The 19,155-nt window shown below is 34.2% G+C and overlaps 1 long non-coding RNA gene across 3 annotated transcripts in view; it reads left to right on the top strand.

The window, feature by feature from the left end:
- The window catches only part of LOC136838522 (uncharacterized), a 142,514-nt gene that overhangs the window by 12,087 nt on the left and 111,272 nt on the right, over nt 1–19,155 (top strand). For all 3 annotated transcript variants that reach the window (XR_010853019.1, XR_010853020.1, XR_010853018.1), the window contains exons 2-3: nt 1,779–1,927; nt 12,735–12,804. This is a non-coding gene — a long non-coding RNA (uncharacterized lncRNA). The remainder of the gene's footprint in view (nt 1–1,778; nt 1,928–12,734; nt 12,805–19,155) is intronic.

The raw sequence follows: 19,155 nt of genomic DNA, 5'->3' as shown, positions 1-19,155 counted from the left end.
ATATTAAAAAAGAAAAACTTCACATACTAGTTTTATTGATATTCTTGCTATAGCATGAATTTTCATAATTACTTTGTCAAAGCCAGTGGAACTCGATATATACCACATCGAAAAGTATCTTGCTCCATGTCAAAGTTTCTTAGCCAGTCATTGAAATATAAGTTCCTTAGATGTATACGTCTGGCGCCCCAAGTATTTCACGCATGCTTTCTTTGGCAGATAATGTTGTTACAGTTCATAAGTAAACGTGAATGAATCGTGGTCAAGTGGTTCCAGGATGTTATTCAGATAGGGAACCAGCTGCAAACTGCACAGCTTTATTGACTGAGGGACAATACCGATGTTACGTAACCAAGCTAAACGGAACCTTTATGCAAATGAACAGTTCTTCATTGGAGGGGTGGGTAGAGCTCTCGGCTAGCACGATGTTGGCCCAGCGATCGACTGTCCGACCGGCCAATGAAGAATTAGAGGAATTTATTTCTGGTGATAGAAATTAATTTCTATTCAAAATGTGGTTTGGATTCCACAACAAGCTGTAGGTCCCGTTGCTAGGTAACCAGTTGGTTCTTAGCCACGTAAAATAAATCTAATCCTTCGGGCCAGCCCTAGGAGAGCTGTTAATCAGCTCAGTGGTCTGGTTAAACTAAGGTATACTTGACTTACGCAAATGAACGGTTCAGCTGCATTGCCATGTTAAAAAATAAGACTGGTCTGAAATATCTGTTCGCAAGTGGAGGCCAAAACTGAGGCAAGAATAAGGTCAAGGAAGGTTAAAAACAAAATATAAGACTTGTTGCACCAGGAAATTAAAGACACAAAAAGTAACTCAGCTTGGGCCCAAAAGGACGGTTTAGCATTTATGCGATGCTCTACAAGGCAGCCTATAGAAGGTTCTTTGCAGCCTGCCTTGGGCCCCTAACTGCAACTCCTTTCATTCCTTTTACTGTACCTCCATCCATATTCTCTTTCTTCCATCTCGCTATCCACCCTCTCCTAACAGCTGTTTCATAATGCAACTGCGAGGTTTTCTTCCTGTTACACCTTTCAAACCTACCTACTCTCAATTTCCTTTTCAGCGCTGAATGACCTCATAGGTCCCAGTGCTTGGCCTTTGGCCTAAATTCCATATTCCATTGCTTTCCTATAGGTATTACAGTACCTTACCATGGGATTGACTTGGGAGCACAGCAGTTCATTCTTCAGCCCACTTCGTCCCTGTCAGCATCCCATGATTTTCACTCTTGAAAAATTTCACTTTGTTGACATATATTTAAATCCTTTCAGTGATGCTTTGAAGGATCTCATAGCCTACAAATTAATGGTTTTACAAATGTAACCCGTGCAAATGTAGAAGCTAGTTAAGAGTTAATTTATTTAACCTTTGGTTGGATGGAAATCAAATTTTGTTGGTTACGATATTCGTAGGTTTTGTAGATTATATGAACATTCTCAAAAGTTCAAGCGAAAATGCAATGAATTGCTACCCTAAAACAATTCGCCCTGTGTGTTAATAGATTATTTATTTTATTTATTGGTTTATTTATTTGTCCTTTTTTTCTTTTCTAATATGATCTCTTCTTTCTGTATTTCATATGATCTTTTGTAACTTCTGTCAGATGAACACGATATTCTTTTTAAGGTTGAATTTCAAGTCAATGGCCCTGCAGGCTTGGTCCATATGAATAGGACATATCTTCTGAATATTAATAGTAATAATCTGTTTCCTCTACTTAGAAGAGGGGAAAGTTATGTTAATTGTTTCTTCTTGTTTGCAGGAAGACGCTGGCTATTGTTTATCTTTCCCAATGGAATTGCACCTTTTGGAGAGTGTGTGTGAAAGTCAGCAAAGGTTCTCCAGTATCTGACCTGAAGAGCCAAGGTGCCCTACCTCATTAACTTTCAGTTGACCAGCTCTCTCTTCCAGGTAGGTAGAGGTTCATATATATTGGTGCAGGTATAATTTGACAATTTGTTAGTTTCATCGTGAGTAAGAGATTCTTAAATGTAGTGTAAATATTGCTGGTTACTTAGTAGGCATTAGATAAATTAAGTAGTATACAACAAGGTGATGAGATTATAGCAGATAAATAACTGTAGATGGCACATCGTAAATAATTTTGTGGGTCTGTAATTTTGTTGTGCCCGCTAGCACGATACGTGTACCTTAATACCGCTCTAACTTGAGTTGTGGTTTTGAGATTTATTATAGGTTTTAGCCGTTTATTTCGACAGGTGTATTGGCAGTTTTGTTAAATTTTTGCTTTCAGAAGGGCAGCAGTTTGCTTAACTTGTCAGTTTTTAAATTTCTATGTTAACGTTAGTTGCTTATTTTTTTTAACATTCTGCTACTTGTCTCATCTCTATCCATCTTCCTTTCCTATCTCTTTTGTCAGTATGTCGTTCATAATATACTTCTAATGAACTTGGTTTTAGGTTATCTGTGAAGTTTAAGCTAGGCAAAGTCAGTTAACCACAAATGTAACCTGATATACTGTAGTGAACATGGTTTTTTAAATGGATAGATGTGCAGCCTTGATATAGGAAGGTAAAGTCAGTTGAAGAGAGTTATATCTATATTCTTCCTCTCTTTCCTTCTGTAAACCTTTAATAAAAACCAAAGTAACAGACAGGAATATGTAACTGTAAGGCCTCATGCAAAAGCGTGGCAACATACATACAACAGTAACACATCTATGTATATTAATATCGAATCAGATGTTTATTCGGTCCCATGTTACTTAGAGAAAATTTATTTGTATCGATTTGCGCTTAAGTCTATCTCATAACTTTGTTTTTATTTTTTATTCACTCGGGTTTTCGTTTTTTCGATGCTCGTGCAGTATGAAAGTAGGTACTTTTGAATACCCCCATAGGGGAGTAGTGCTGTCAGTGCATTTCATGTGGTGCACTGTAGGCATTTTCATAGGGTATTTGCAGCGTCCCTGCGGCCTGTGGCTGCACCACTTTTTAGCCTTTCACTCCTCTTCCTTTTTCAGTCTTGGTGTCCAACCTCTCAAACTATTACCTCTTAGTGTAGCTGTGGTTTTTTTTTTTACCCATTTTTATCTTCAGATCAATGTACACCATCTCCTTCATTTTCTGAATCTCTTTTATCTTATTGTCCGACCCCTTCGACTTCCTATCTTCATTGTCCGACCCCTTCGACTTCCTATCTTCATTGTCCGACCCCTTCGACTTACTCTCTTCATTGTCTTCAGCGTTGATTGGCTGAAAGTACCCCAGTGCCTGGCTTGACGGCCTAAATTTCATAGAACCATGATATTAAATACTTTTGATTAATAATATGCCTAACTTTTCGTGAAAATTAAGAAACTTCACCATGGTAAAGAAGCTATTGATTGTCTTTAAGTTTATAACTTAAAGGACAAGAATTTGAAATAAGTGAAAATCCAGTAGAAAATCGTCTTAAATCATCTAAAGTACATGTCACTTTTTACAGCTGCGTGCACTTCCGTTAGAATCGTTTCAAACTAATTACTTTTAATATTTTCAGCTCAGAAAAGGGTCAGCATCATTGCGTAGTAGGGTCGCTTCCGGTTTGACGCTTTCTATGGAAAGAAAGGATATTACAGTTTGAACTTGTTACATCATTGCCATTTCAGAGGAGGTAACATAAAACTTAGGTTACATTTAGTAGGAAATTTGTCGGCGAACGAATTAATATTAGCCAGTTATTTGGTTAATTTTTGCTATTTTCTTGACCTTGAAATAAGGTCGAGTGTCGTAAGAATTTGGTGTTATATAATCAAGAAACCGTGGGATACGTGTCTGTTATATTTCCTAAAGGATAATGGTCCGTGGGGGGCGGGGGGAGGTGGTTAGTGCCGTCAGCACATCTCACATGGTGCACTGTAGACATTACTCAAGGTTCTTTGCAGTATCCTTTTGACCCCTAGCTGCAACCCCTTTCATTCCTTTTTTACAGTACCTCCATTCATATTCTCTCTTTTCCATCTTACTTTCCACCCTCTCCTAACAATTGTTTGATAGGGCAACTGGGAGGTGTTCTTCCTATTGCAATTTTAAAACATTTTTACTCCTAATTTCCCTTTCAGCGTTGAATGACCTCATAGGTCTTAGCGCTTTGACCTAAATTTTATATTCCAGTCTTTATCCCTAAATGATAATGATACCGAAGAAAACTAAAAACGACGCTTTAGTGCAGTAAAATACCAGGGGCACAGCAGCCATTAAAGTGGGATACGCCCTTTGAGCAACTCTGAGAAATGGGCAGATGACCTTACACTGTCATGAATAAAGCAAACTGTGGCCCTCTTCAAATAAGTGGATGTGGTTAGCTTCAAAGGCAAGCACTCTCTCTCTCTCTCTCTCTCTCTCTCTCTCTCTCTCTCTCTCTCTCTCTCTCTCTCTCTCTCTCTCTCCTCCAGTCTTCCCCCTGAAGAAGCAGGTCTTCAACTACTTGTTCTCTTGCCTTTGATCCAATTTTTATAAGCTGAGGACTGAAGGAGCTTTTAGGACCACAGTGGTTTCAGGAGGCCTGCATAATTGCTGGTTAACCTTTGTAAATCGTCCTATGAATAATAAAATTTAGGTAAATGGAAGCTTGCTTAGTTGTACAGGAGGGTTATCCTTAACGAAAAGTCTTAAGTCTAAGGACGATGCATAGATGGGATTAGAGTATGCGTATTTATAATTAGAAAGGCTTACGGATACTTCTGTAGAATTATAAAAGGTTTTTATAAATATAATTTTTAAATTTCTGATTACTGTAGAATTATAAAAGGTTTTTATAAATTTAATGTTTAAATTTCTGATTACTGGGGGTGCTTTCACTCCATTGATTTTGTATACATTTAGGCATTGTTATGTTTTATATTTTTATTTGAAAACGTTTTGAAATGGCTGTTGCACTGTTTTATATGTATGTTTACCTTTTTTCCCGATGAGCTGCTTTTGTAAGCTGTAAGTCGTTTGCAAAGCCAGTTATATCAGCTTGAGTTACTTTGTGAAACTGAATTAAACCGTGAAAAGAAAATAAGGAATTAGCTACTTGCCTCTGGTAAAATTTGTTGAATCCAAGACAGAATTAGGAAGCAAAATTTCTCCCAAATTGCATCTGATTTCGTAATTCATTTATGCACTGAAGTGACCCAGATTTCTGTGGAAAGTCGGAATTTTAAGCTATTGATAAAATAATACAACCACAAGAAATGTTAAACATGACATGTCAAATAGTATATTCCAGTAAATATTTTTAAATTTTTAATTTTTATGCCAACAGTATTTAACAAGAATATAATAATATATATATATATATATATATATATATATATATATATATATATATATATATATATATATATATATGTATATGTATATATATATATATATATATATATATATATATGCAGAATCTACTGGTCACTTTTACCAGACACACATGTAATTCTAATAGCCACAGGCTCTTCAATTTCTTCCCTTTGGATCTATCGGCTTGTAGTTACAAGCATATCCAAAAAGCGAAGAATTAGCGAAGTTAAGAGGGCATTGTGGCTATTAGAATTACATATATATATATATATATATATATATATATATATATATATATATATATATATATATATATATATATATATATATATATATATTTATATATATGTATATGTATATATGTTATATATATATCCCTAAAAACTAATGCCAAAAATATTTCTCAATAAGAGAGGAGTCTGTCAGAGACACCTGAGGTACAAAATGTAATAGAAACCTCCTGAGGAAGGTTTTTATCCGCTCTTTTTTTTTTCTTACTTCGAATGTCGCCGCAAAAATGTCGTCCCTTTCTCTCTCGCTCTTTGCTATCCCAACTTCACAAGGGCTTCTTGGATGGACTTCTTTGATCTGAATCAACGGCCGATAAATCTTCACTGATTCGGACATATCGGAGCACTTTTGGAGCAATTTTCAAGCGCTGAAGAGAGGGGAAGAAGAGTTTAAGGCTTTGAGGAGAATGGCTGTCTTCTCCCCTTCACATTCCCTTAGCAGTAGTAGTTAGGGATTTTGGCTTTGTAACGGCTCTTTGTGTTCTTCGGCATGAACTCCCAAACCCGCTATGCTTGTTAAAAGCTTTTAGAGGGATTCTCTCGGCTGGCTTTGAAATAAGAAGTGTTTCTCGAAATATTCGTTTAAATCCTGTGGTTCTCAGAGTTGGATTGTCACAGTTTGATTCCATAGAGATTTCGATAATAGTTTTCCAGAAACATGCAAAGTTTGTGCATTTCTTGAACGCTTACATAGTAAACATATATTTTTGTAGTTGCTGTATTTACACGCACTTGCACAAGTGTATAATATTTCTTAGCAAGACGGAGGTATATACAAGTCAGGATTTAGTGGTGCCTTGAAATAAATTTGTAGAATTTGCCCCGTATTCTACAAGATAATTTGAAACCCTTGTGAAAAATTTAACACAAATTCCCGTCACCAACTGTGTGATGACATACTTTACTTGCAATGTACTATTTGTAGTACTCTTATATTCTTTCATCTCTTTATGACCAATATAAATTCCTTAAATTTTGGCCAGCCAGTGAATGTAGTGCTGATTTCTGATTTTTCTTGATTACCAAATACTCCCAACCTTGTCAGAAATATTACGGAGACTGTTATAAGTGCAGCTGCAGGACGAGAGAATTAGTGAGGTAGTCAAGAACAAAGTAATAGCACAAGGGTGGAGTGTGATTTAGATTTTAGGGTAACTGAGCAAATCTTTAAACGAGAAATTTTGTTTTTGCAATAGGAAATTAAGTCCAGAGAGAATGATTATTGAGGAAATCGACAATTAGTTAAAAGCTGAAAGTGAGAGATGCTGTCTCAAAAGAATGCGGTTCGGTGTTGATGAATTGAATATATCGAAATTAGGGTGTAGAAAAAAACGCAGAGCTGAATGATGTGATAGTGGAAGGAGTTAGCATAAATTTTAGACTGCTTAAGGAATTTGCTGTTGAGGCAACAATTAGATCAAACAAAGGCTTAATAGAAAAGTTAAGGCACTGTCAATTAGGAGTGAAATGCTGTTGTATGGTAGTGAAAATATGATTGAGTGTCTGGCCATAGTTTGTATGGTACGTTTGGATGAGGGAAAAGTTCCTCATATTAAGGTAGAGGTTATGTAAATAACGGAGTGACTTATAGGGACATAACTTTACGATAGATTAGGCGAGGGTAACCTAAATCTTTGCGTTTTGAACAAAAAGGATATAGTTCTATTTGAGCTTGTACATGTTAACGTGCATGCTTAAAAAAATTTACGCGTGTTCCAAACACACACACACACACACACACAAAAACACACACACATATATATATATATATATATATATATATATATATATATATAAATCACGGTGTGATAAAAAAATTTCATAATAAGAGCTAAACGTATATATATATATATATATATATATATATTACTGGAGTCGTTGAATGGTCCATGTCAAGGGTTCGCGTCCCAGTGGTTCACACATAATTCTCCATCGGAATACTCTCGAGGTAGCGTGAATTTGATATTAAAACGACATTTTGTAGCAGATATATATATATCATGGCGGAGGTGGGTCATTGCCGAGGCTAAGTACGAGTCCAGATATAATAGAGGCTGGAACGGACCTAGCCATCACTATTGTAGCAAGGTGGTTTAGCATTTATTGCTTCTTAGCCATATATATATATATATATATATATATATATATATATATATATATATATATATATATATATATTGTATATATATGTATGTGTAACACCTATATATTATGAATTTATATATATATATATATATATATATATATATATATATATATATATATATATATATATATATATATATATATATATATATATATAGATATTTGTAGATATAAAAAGCCAAGTGAAAAATTTCGTTACAGTTTATATATGTATACTTACGTACATACACATATGTATGAGTGTTAAATTATAATAATTTCCATCCTTCTTTCGTATTTTCCTTACATGCTTTCTGTCTTGCACAAAATTGTTCATCAAGTTATTTAAGTACTTTCGTTGAATCCAAAAAATAAAATTCATATCCATCATGTTTTTCTCTCTCAAGTCTCTAAAGTATTTTCTAATTTAGAAACACAGTAAATAGATTTTCCCATTTCCCACATATTGAAACACTTGCGTCTTTTCCTTCTTTTAATTTGCTAACGGCTGGAACGTTTATTGAGTGAAGACAATTGGGTAAAGTTGGAACACTGAATAGTAATTTGGTTTATCCCTTCATTGCCGGATTAAATTGCTTTTAATCAGAGCCTACCAGTAATAGAACAAGCCATGATTAAAAGTGTATGTGTATCCTTGTTTATGTATGTAAACACGCGCCGTTCTTGTATATGTATCCTCCAAAAGCGGGGGATGTATGCTGGTATGTAGATATTTTATGCATGCAGACACTTGTATTCTAAACTGCCAAGCCATTAGTAGTCACTCCTTACGCATCTTCATGCATAGGTATCGTATTGCTTGCTGCACATATATGCATATCTTTCATACTAGAAAAGTGTTTTTGGATATATGAATATAGACTATGCATGTATATTATATACGTAAGCTTTGAGTAGCAATTTGTAATCCGTCATTCTTTATATGAATATATATATATATATATATATATATATATATATATATATATATATATATATATATATATATATATATTGTATATATGTATATGGCTCTCTCTCTCTCTCTCTCTCTCTCTCTCTCTCTCTATATATATATATATATATATATATATATATATATATATATATATATATATATATATATATATATATATATATATATATATATGTATATATATATATATATTTATAGATAGATATTTATATGTATATATATATACATTTTTATATTTACTTTGACACATGTACGTATTTATATATATATATATATATATATATATATATATATATATATATATATATATATATATATATATATATATATATATATTCCATCCTTTAGCTCCGGAATTGTATATCGTTAACGAATTCTGTTTACCTTGAATCGGACCCTTTTGGAGAAGGGTGCATACATAATTGGGTGATGCTAATGGCGAACATCGGAATTATTGACAGGATTTCGATTCTTTTCCGGTTCATTTTGCAAATTCCTGCCTTTCATTTACGTTTATCTTTTAGTCAGGAAGTTTTGCTCTTTTTTTGTCCTGATTTTATTTCGTTGGGACTTTCAGCAGTGCTTTGCATGATATCACATTTTAGTCAGGATATTTAGGATTGCAAATCCTAGTATTTTTCTTGGGACCTGTTTCTCCGATTTAGTTTTTGTAATGGTGTAGTCAGAACTTCTTTATATGTCATTTCTTGTATTTGGACCTCTTTATTTTTTCTTCTTTAGACATGACTTCGTATTGTATTCATTGTTTCTTGTTGTAATCGGGAATTCTTGCGCTGTTTATTTTTGTTTCCTTCTTGTCTGGAATTTGCTGATTAATTGTTTCTTTTTTTCTTTGATAAGCCAGAACTGAATACGCTTAGATTTTACTTGGGTTCTCAAATCAGGACCTTTTGAACCTGTTACTTTGATCTTTTAGAACTTTCTTGCCTGCCTTTACAGGAATATTTCAAGGTAAGCACTCTACCTACCTAGTCTTTCTTTTGCTTTTGATAACTTTTTAGTTTTCTGTGAAAGAAAACTATTGTGCCGGCTTTGTCTGTCCGTCCGCACTTTTTTCTGTCCGCACTTTTTCTGTCTGCCCTCGGACCTTAAAAACTACTGAGGAGGCTAGAGGGCTGCAAATTGGTATGTTGATCATCCACCCTCCAGTTATCAAACATACCAAATTGCAGCCCTCCAACCTGAGCAAATTTTATTTAATTTAAGGTTAAAATTAGCCATAATCGTGCTTCTAGCAACGATATAGGCCAGGCCACCACCGGGCCGTGGTCAAAGTTTCAGGGGCCGTAGCTCATACAGCATTATAGCGAGACCACCGAAAGATCGAAATATTTTCGGTGACCTTGATTGTACGCTGTAGCGGCTGTACAGAAAACTCGATTGTGTCGAAGACATATCGGCGGATTTTTTACTCGTTTTAGTTTTCACCTTCTGTTCTGATACCCATTAGCTCAACTATTCTGATACCCATTAGCTCAACTATTCTGGTACCCATTAGCTCAACTATTCTGATACCCATTGGCTCAGCTATTCTGATACCCATTAGCTCAGCTATTCTGATACCCATTAGCTCAACCATTCTGATACCCATTAGCTCAACCATTCTCTCTGCATTACTTGGAATGTCTTTATCTCTCCAAATCTCTTGCTTACAATCGCACTTTATTTTATTAAGTTGTCCTTTTCTTTCAACTTTCTTTTTGTATACCTTTACAAGATTTTCCCACTTTGTGAGGCACTTGGACCTCAATCTCTTATTTTCTTGAACCTACCACTTAATATTTTTATTTTTCTATCTCCCTGTTGTATCCACAAACATTTCCTGCCGAATTTATGACACAAACTTTAAAAACAACATACTGCTTGATGCTCCTTTGACCTCCGTGTTTTCAACCCCAGCCTATTTTTCATCCATCTCCTCCTTTTACTCTTTTTAATGTTATTTTTTTTAAACTCTTTAGTTGGATTCTTTTCAGTCTATCCTAATTACGTTTACAGCCATTTTTTTCAATCCCTTCTTATGCCCTTTTAATTTTATTCTTTTCAAACTTTACCTGGATTCTTTCCAAACTACCTTAATTACATTTCCAGCCACGGTTTTATCCCTTCGTCTTCAATTTGAACTTTTATATGATATATTTACTGCTTTAATCAGATCACGTTCGGATATACCTCTAACCATTCTCATCTCATCATAACAACCAATAACTTTCTTATCCATGTATCCATTTCCTCTCTTGATACATGACTCAGGTAATTTTTCCTCGCGATTTTATCTTTTTCAATTATATTCTTCTTAGGAAACCTTGTATATCCAGTAGTCCGTGAATGGTGTATATACTGTATGTATGTATATATGTATACAGTATATATACTAGTATATATATAATATATATATATATACTATATATATATATATATATATATATATATATATATATATATATATATATATATATATATATATATATATATATATATATATAGAAGCCTTGTATATCCAGCGATCAGTGAATGGTGTACATACTGTATGTATGTATGTAGTATATATACAGTATATATATACTCTATAGTGTATATATATGTATATATATATATATATATATATATATATATATATATATAAAATGTTTTTTTTACTCCTGTACCTTTGACTTAACCTCTCAAAAACTGGAAAGGGTCGAAGATTCCTTTTTTTTTTTTTTCATAACTTCCTTTTAGAGCGCTTCCATTTTTTTTCTTATTTCCCTGTTTGTTTTTCAAAGATTTCTAGTCCATTTGTAGCGTTCGATATTTTTCCTTCGTATTTTTCCATAGAGTTCTCTAAGAGGATTTTTAGAAGCTCTCCCCATTTTTAAAACCCTTTTGTCCACGCTCTTAGTGGAAGGTCTTTTAGTGTCAATTTTTTTCCGTTCGTTCGTCATTTTTGCTTCGATTTTATCGAATTTTCTGTAGGTGTTTCAAGGTAAGTGGCTGGAAGGAGAGCCAGTGTATGAATGTTGAAGATGAAGAATTTTTATAATTCCTTAGATTTTAGTGTACTTTTATGTGTATTTATTATCTTTACCTGTGCTAGATTTTATATTTCTGAAAACTATTATGCCGGCTTTATCTGTCCGTCAGTACTTTTTTTTGTCCGCACTTTTCTGTCTTCCCTCAGATCTTAAAAACTACTGAGGCTAGAGGGCTGCAAATTGGTGTCTTGATCACCCACCCTCCAATCATCAAACATACCAAATTGCAGCCCTCTATCCACCGTAGTTTTTATTTTATTTAACGGTAACGTTAGCCATAATCGTGCTTCTGGCAACGATATACGACAGGCCACCACCGGGCTGTGGTTAAAATTTCATGGGCCGCGGCTCATACAGCATTACAGTATACCGATACCACCGAACGATAGATATATTTTTGGTGGCCTTGATTACACGATGTTTTTCCTGTTTTTACTGGTATTGATTGCATTTGTGTAAAGGTGTTCGGTTAGTTTATCTTATTTTTTTCTAATTTCATTGTCTGCAATAATTTAAGGAAAGTGGTTAATCAGTTTATCGTTTTTATTTCGTTGTCTGAAATAATTTAAGGAAGGTGTTCATTTAGTTTATCTTCTTTTGTATTTCGTTGTCTGCAATAATTTAAGGAATGTTTTCATATAGTTTATCTTCTTTGTTATTACGTTATCGTCAAATTGCTTTGATGCTTTTCAGAAGGCTTGAAAAATCTGAGAATATCAAGGCTCAGCAACTTGTATAAATTCGTTAAATGTTAGCGTTCTTTCATGGTGCACATCTTTTACCTTCTTTATCTTTCTTTTTTTACTTTCGTGTACATACGTAGTTGCTTGTGTATGAACAGAGAGAAATATATAAAAAAGAATGAAAATTACAGACAAAAGCAATGAATAAGGATTAAGAAATGAACAGAGTACCCCTTATGTGAGGAAAGAAACAGAGTTTTAGAAATTGCATATGAAAATGACGGTGGAAACCCAGACATCTTAAGTACTTCATCTCTGTTTTTTCCTGTAGGTGTTACGTTGCCCCTGAGTCTCCCCGTCAGTGATGTTTAAACAGACGGCGTTCTGGGAGTTCTTCTAAGGTAAGTGGACCCGAATCGCTTCTTTGTGAAGTTAGAAGTAGAAAATGGAGATTTTGGGAGTGGTATTTCTGGGAAAAGTGAGCTTTTAGTGCAAAGTTACCTCTTCGTAAAATGAGCTTTTGGAATGTCCTAATGTTTAGTGAAATCATGTTTTAGTTTTTTTTAAGTTTTTGGAAAGGGACACTTTCTTAATTAGAGGCTTTGGGAAAGGGGGAATTTTTTGATAGCGAAGCTTGTCAAGATACAGATTAAGTTGACTTGATGTATGTGAGGTAGGTGTACTGGGAACAAAGAGAATCTCTGACAATTTCTAGAGTACGAAGGTGGCAGAAATCACATTCCATTCAGTGATAGTGTTTAAGGTCTGTAGCCACCTTGAAATATTTATGAGGTTTAGCTTGTCAGTGGTGATTTGGGTATGGTTCGTATTCAACGGCTCAGAGTAGATGTCATGACTGCTTCAGGTTTGGATTTGCACTTTTGATAAAATATATCAAAAGTCCACGGTTATATAAAAAGGAAAATTCGTTATCGTACATTATTGTGGTCCGTAGATCATTTGAAGTTTGAATTAGTTCACTAGGATATCAGAATGGCTGAAATGTCCCCAGTTATAAATGAGAAAATTCTTGCTATATGCTAGTTTAATTCCTCTTCAGCAAGGAGTCTCATTGTTGGCATTGACAGAGTGGTGGTAATTTTTTTAATTGCTATGGTGTGTGTGAGAGACACGTGAATAAAAAGATAAATAATTAACGATAAAACTATGAATACTTTGTACACATTTACAGTAGATTACATTGATGTTTTCCAGCATTTCATTGCTTAGTTTCTTTGTATTATATTTTCCCATGGAGTTTATAATACCATGCATCATTTAATTAGTTCATCACTTTTATAAAAGTGATGAACTTCTTTCTTACTTTTTATTATACATTTTCCACCGTAAGTATATTTACAGACCCATATAAACAGTATATGTATATATATATATATATATATATATATATATATATATATATATATATATATATATATATATATATATATATATATATATATATATATCTAATAATATCTAATAATAATAATAATATGTAGTCATGAATGTTATTGCTGCATTCAGTTTATATAGAGTTTTCTCTATTTTTCTAATTGATTTTTCAGGTTACTGCATTCTGCTAGTAACTGAATTCAGCTGATGCAGCAATAACATTTAACACATGTTTGAAAGAGGGTCTACTATCCATATAATAATAATAATAATAATAATAATAATAATAATAATAATAATAATAATAATAATAATAATAATAATAATAATAACGAGAAATGTTTGTTACAGCATCATCACGAGGTGAAGATGCTGTCCATATCAAAGATAACGAATCTCTCTCTCGCCTCGATTTTGCGCTGAAGTTTGCAATTAGTTGTTGGGGGGAAGTTACGAAGTTGCGATGCAACAGCCTCCGAGATTGCGAGAGAGAGAGAGAGAGAGAGAGAGAGAGAGAGAGAGAGAGAGAGAGAGAGAGAGAGAGAGAGAGAGCTCCTTGATTGCAAGTGTAGGAGTTGCTTGACTTCCGAGAACTCTTTAAGTATCAAAGATCTGAAAAAAATATATAAAGAGAAAAATGCTTGATACTTGTTGGCTCCTAATGACTTTGTTTAATGGCTTACAAACTCGAGATTTTTTTGAGAGTGGATTTTACGACCTGATGCTCTCTCTCTCTCTCTCTCTCTCTCTCTCTCTCTCTCTCTCTCTCTCTCTCTCTCTCTCTCTCTCGAGCAAAGTACCGTTTGTTGACCTTAGCGGATAATTATTTACCAAGTGGTCCATCGCATCAAAGGGTTGGGAGAGAGAGTGAGGAGAAGAGGAAGCAGAAATATAAAAAGCCAAAGGTGTACAGGTGAATATATATATATATATATATATATATATATATATATATATATATAAAATATATATGTATAACATATATATATATATATATATATATTATATATATATATGCATATATATATATCACATCACTACTGGAACATCATCGAGTCAAGTTTTATAAAGGAGAATTATGGGCATATCATTGATATCAATCAATCAGCTGTATAAACTTTATCCTTTAATTTAAAGAGAAATTTTTAAATTGTTTAAATTTTAAAATATGTAGTAGGTATATATATATATATATATATATATATATATATATATATATATATATATACACATATACACACATACGTATACAAAATACATCACCACTGGAGTATCACTTGTTAATATGATTATATATATATATATATATATATATATATATATATATATATATATATATATATATATATATATATATATATAGAGATTGGATGAGGCTGGTAGATTCAAACCCTTTACCGTAGCTGAGACCTACCAGCAGTCATATAATGGGTATGGTCCAAAAGGGAATCGAAGTATGGCCTTTTACGCCAGTCTAATGGCCATTTCGTTGTGTTTGTTTGTTCGTGTAGTGATTTTGTAACTGCTTAAGGATGCTTGTTTTATTTGTATTTTATGTTATCGTACTGAGGAATTCTTTTCAAGCCGTATAGCAGTCATCAGATTATTATTATTACTATTATTACTATTATTATTATTATTATATTATTATTATTATTATTATTATTGAGTAAAAATTAATACTCATACCTAAGGCACTGTTAAGGATCCTTCTCCCACGGGACCCTTATCCTAAGGATATAAGGTCCTGCGAGCCACTAGACCCTTTGTGTATGATGGCAGTCACCCGGTAAGGCTGGTTTGAATGGGTAGTACAGACTCTGAATTACAGATAATTTAAATCTTTTCTATGACTATTTCCTCGTTTGGGTGGAAATGACCTTTCCCGAATCTGTTACCATTCGGGAACTGGGGGCCATTGTCGTAAACATTAATCACATAGATGGTAGGCAGCGAAGTATTTCCACCTTGGTAGATGGCGCCTCAGGAGTGCCAATACCTTCCCATTACCCCGATTCTAACGTGGAGTGGGAGTATCGAAGCTTGTTGATGTTTCTAAGTGTGTTTATCGAAGTGACTTTTTGTTGCTTGGCGTGAAATGTTATAGCTCGACATTTTGAATGTTTTCGTAACTAGAAGCATTGATTGGCATCAAGGTGGTGCCAACAACACCCCCATCCTGCTAGCTAATACTTTAATTGCATACTTTACATAATTGATGAATTCATCAAAGAGATTACATTTTTTACTTATGAAAAGTTATGGGACTATTGTATAACTTGAAAAAGGAGCGGACGTTGTTTATTTATTCCCATACTCAAAAGCCCATCAAGTAATATTATTATCTTCGGTTCCCTTTCATTTAAGTTTCATTTCACAAATCGGCACTAGCTCACCCCTTTCTATGATTTTTTAGATTTACCTTACCCATGAGAAATTTAGTGTGTAACTGTTTCAGTCACGAAATTCTTGTAAATCGGGAGAGTTGTACTTGTAGCCTTTCGGTTATTCCTAAGCTTTGTCTGTGTAGCGCTCTCTGTAAACATACATACATACATACATACATACATACATACATACTTACATACATAGATACTTGTAGGTCATACACACATCTCAACCACTTATAAAAGGGTATGGTTTGAGTGTAGGGTTAACTCAGGAGTTGAAAAAAAAAAAAAACCGTGAAACACGCAATGCGGCCCTCTTGTACAGGGGTAGTGGGTTACAAGCAAGCCTAAAAGTCAAGACAGTAATGAAATACGCGAATTTGTATTAGAATCCAATTTTTATTTGCAGATAAGGGTACGTTTTATTTGGAATTCAGAACTGAAGATAGAATCTTCTATTGTTTATGTAAGACCGTAACAGGAAAGTGCACACTTATTAATTACTTGCAAGCTAGTCTCGACAACTCTTGGTATTTTACAAAGAAGGTTCGTTTAACCATGCTCTCAGGCATACTCCATTCATTACTAGTAAGAGTTGTAAAATCTCGTGGCAAACTTTTAATCACAAACAGCAGATGAGTAAATTCATGCCGTAACATTTTTAAAAAAATGTTTTGGCACAGTGATAATTCACTGTCAAAATTTGTTAAAAACGCGATTAGTTGCGTTGTTCCCTTGCTGTGAATCTGACAGTAATTGCTTTGTTTGAAACGTAATACCGTCGTAATTATCAGTTCAATTTTATCCCGTGTGTCGGTGTTCGGGCAAGTGAAAAGGTAAATACTCCGAATCATTCATGATGCGTGTATTCATGCTCTTACATCATACTGCCATATGCATGTGTTTGTGTATATTTACAGCATACATATACATATATGTATCTGCACACACCTGCTTCTGTAGAAGTGTATCTTGCTTTTTGTATGATGTTTCCTCCAGATATCTTGTTTATCTTTCACCTGTGGAATATTTACCTTCCATTTTTACCAAGAAATTTCCTTTGTCAGTTATAAATTGCGTCAGACCACCAAAGGTCGTTAACCCCTCACCTGATATTACATCTGAAATACTGGCTGGTTTGAGTATGATTATAAACTCATGGCAGTTGTGGGCAGAATGGGATAGAGATATTATGTAACCAGAGAAACGGAATCTACTGCCTGGGAAAGTACAAGGCCCTATATCTCTTTGAGTGGCAGTATCTGTTCCTCTTCCGCCTATTTTTGGAATTCCCTTCATGCTTACGTTTTTCCATAAGCCCCGTATTGGGGTAGTGCCGTCAGTGAACCTCACGCGGGGCACTGTAGTCATTACGTAAGTTTCTTCGCAGTGTCCCATTGGCTCATAGCTGCAACCCATTTCCTTCCTTTACTGTACCTCTGTTCATGTCATTTTGCTTCCGTGTTACTTTTCAGAGTGCAAATGCGAGGTTTTCCTCCTGTTACACGTTTAAAACCTTCTTTATTCTCGATTTCCTTTTCAGCGCTGAATGACCTCATAGGTCCCTGCGCTTGGCCGTTGACCTAAATTTTATATTCCAATTCCAGTGCATCCCATAAGCGGGTATATAGGTCTGTCACTTCTTTTTAGATTAAACCCTGTTTTAGGGACGAGCACACCAGTCTTAGCAACCTGTTCATAATAATGAAAGCTTAAAAATAAATTGGAATTGAACATTCGCCTGAAGTTATGAAATCCACTAAATTTACAGTCATTTGAAGATATGGGTGGTTTGAATAAATAATTTGAAGTTTTAATTATGTTTATAGTTGATAACTTTCGCTAATATTAATACAATTCGTGTTGTCAACTAATATAAGATGAAAGTGAGAATATTTGAAAATTCGAGAACAATTGCAAGGTTTGTTGCAGTAGGAAATTAAAGACAGAAAGTAACTCAGCTTGGGCCCAAAGGGGCTGATTAGCATTTGAAATTCTATGCTCTACAAGGCAGCCTATAGAAGGTCCTTTGCAGCGTGCCTTCGGCCCCCAGCTGCAACCCCTTTAATCCTTTTACTGTACCTCCATTCATATTCTCTTTCTTCCATCTTGCTATCCATCCTCTCCTAATAACTGTTCCATTGTGCAACTGCGAGGTTTTCCTCTCGTTACACCTTTCAAACCTGCCTACTCTCAATTTCCGTTTCAGCGCAGAATGACCTCATAGGTCCCAGCGCTTGGCCTTTGGCCTAAATTCTATATTCCATTCCATTCCAAGAACAGTTGATAGAAATAAGGAAAGACTACGAGAAATGGCATCGGAGAGAAGTAAAAGGAATTTCTCCTTTTTCATTTGGTTTGCGAGGGTCCCCTTGTTACACTTCCTCTATGGAGAGCACTTTCTGGGTCGGATGATACTCACTGTATTTTATTTGAATGTCTGTCTCTTTATTTATATTTATTCTTGTAAATGTATGAAATTGAATTTAATTCAGACCGCAACGTTGTTATAAAGAAATGATCTGTACGACATTAAATGTGAATATTAAACATTTTTGGCTGATTAATTCAACTGTAGCTTGAGCATCGTAGATTTTGGGTGCATATTTTCACGCCCTTTTATTTTCCATGCATATTATAGTCCAGTGAATGACCTTGTGACTTTATTTACTGTTGGTAAGCATCATAAATTCTTTAGCAAATGGAAAGTTTAAGAGGTCATACCTTGGCCAGGGCGAATCAATGGTGATTTTATAGTAAAAAGTGCTTTGCTATTATTATTATTATTATTATTATTATTATTATTATTATTATTATTATTATTATTATTATTATTATTATTATTATTATTACGTAATTTACTTTTCGGGTTTTCTATTTTTAAAGACTGGCTCTTGGAAAATGGACGTTAATAAAATTTATCTTTCAACCAACATCAAGATAATTAGGTCTGACACTGATATTGTG

This window comes from Macrobrachium rosenbergii, chromosome 5 (genome assembly GCF_040412425.1).
Source record: "Macrobrachium rosenbergii isolate ZJJX-2024 chromosome 5, ASM4041242v1, whole genome shotgun sequence".
Classification (NCBI taxonomy): domain Eukaryota; kingdom Metazoa; phylum Arthropoda; class Malacostraca; order Decapoda; family Palaemonidae; genus Macrobrachium; species Macrobrachium rosenbergii.
Note: the sequence above shows the minus strand (reverse complement) of the source record. Positions and strands in the feature narration are given on the sequence as shown.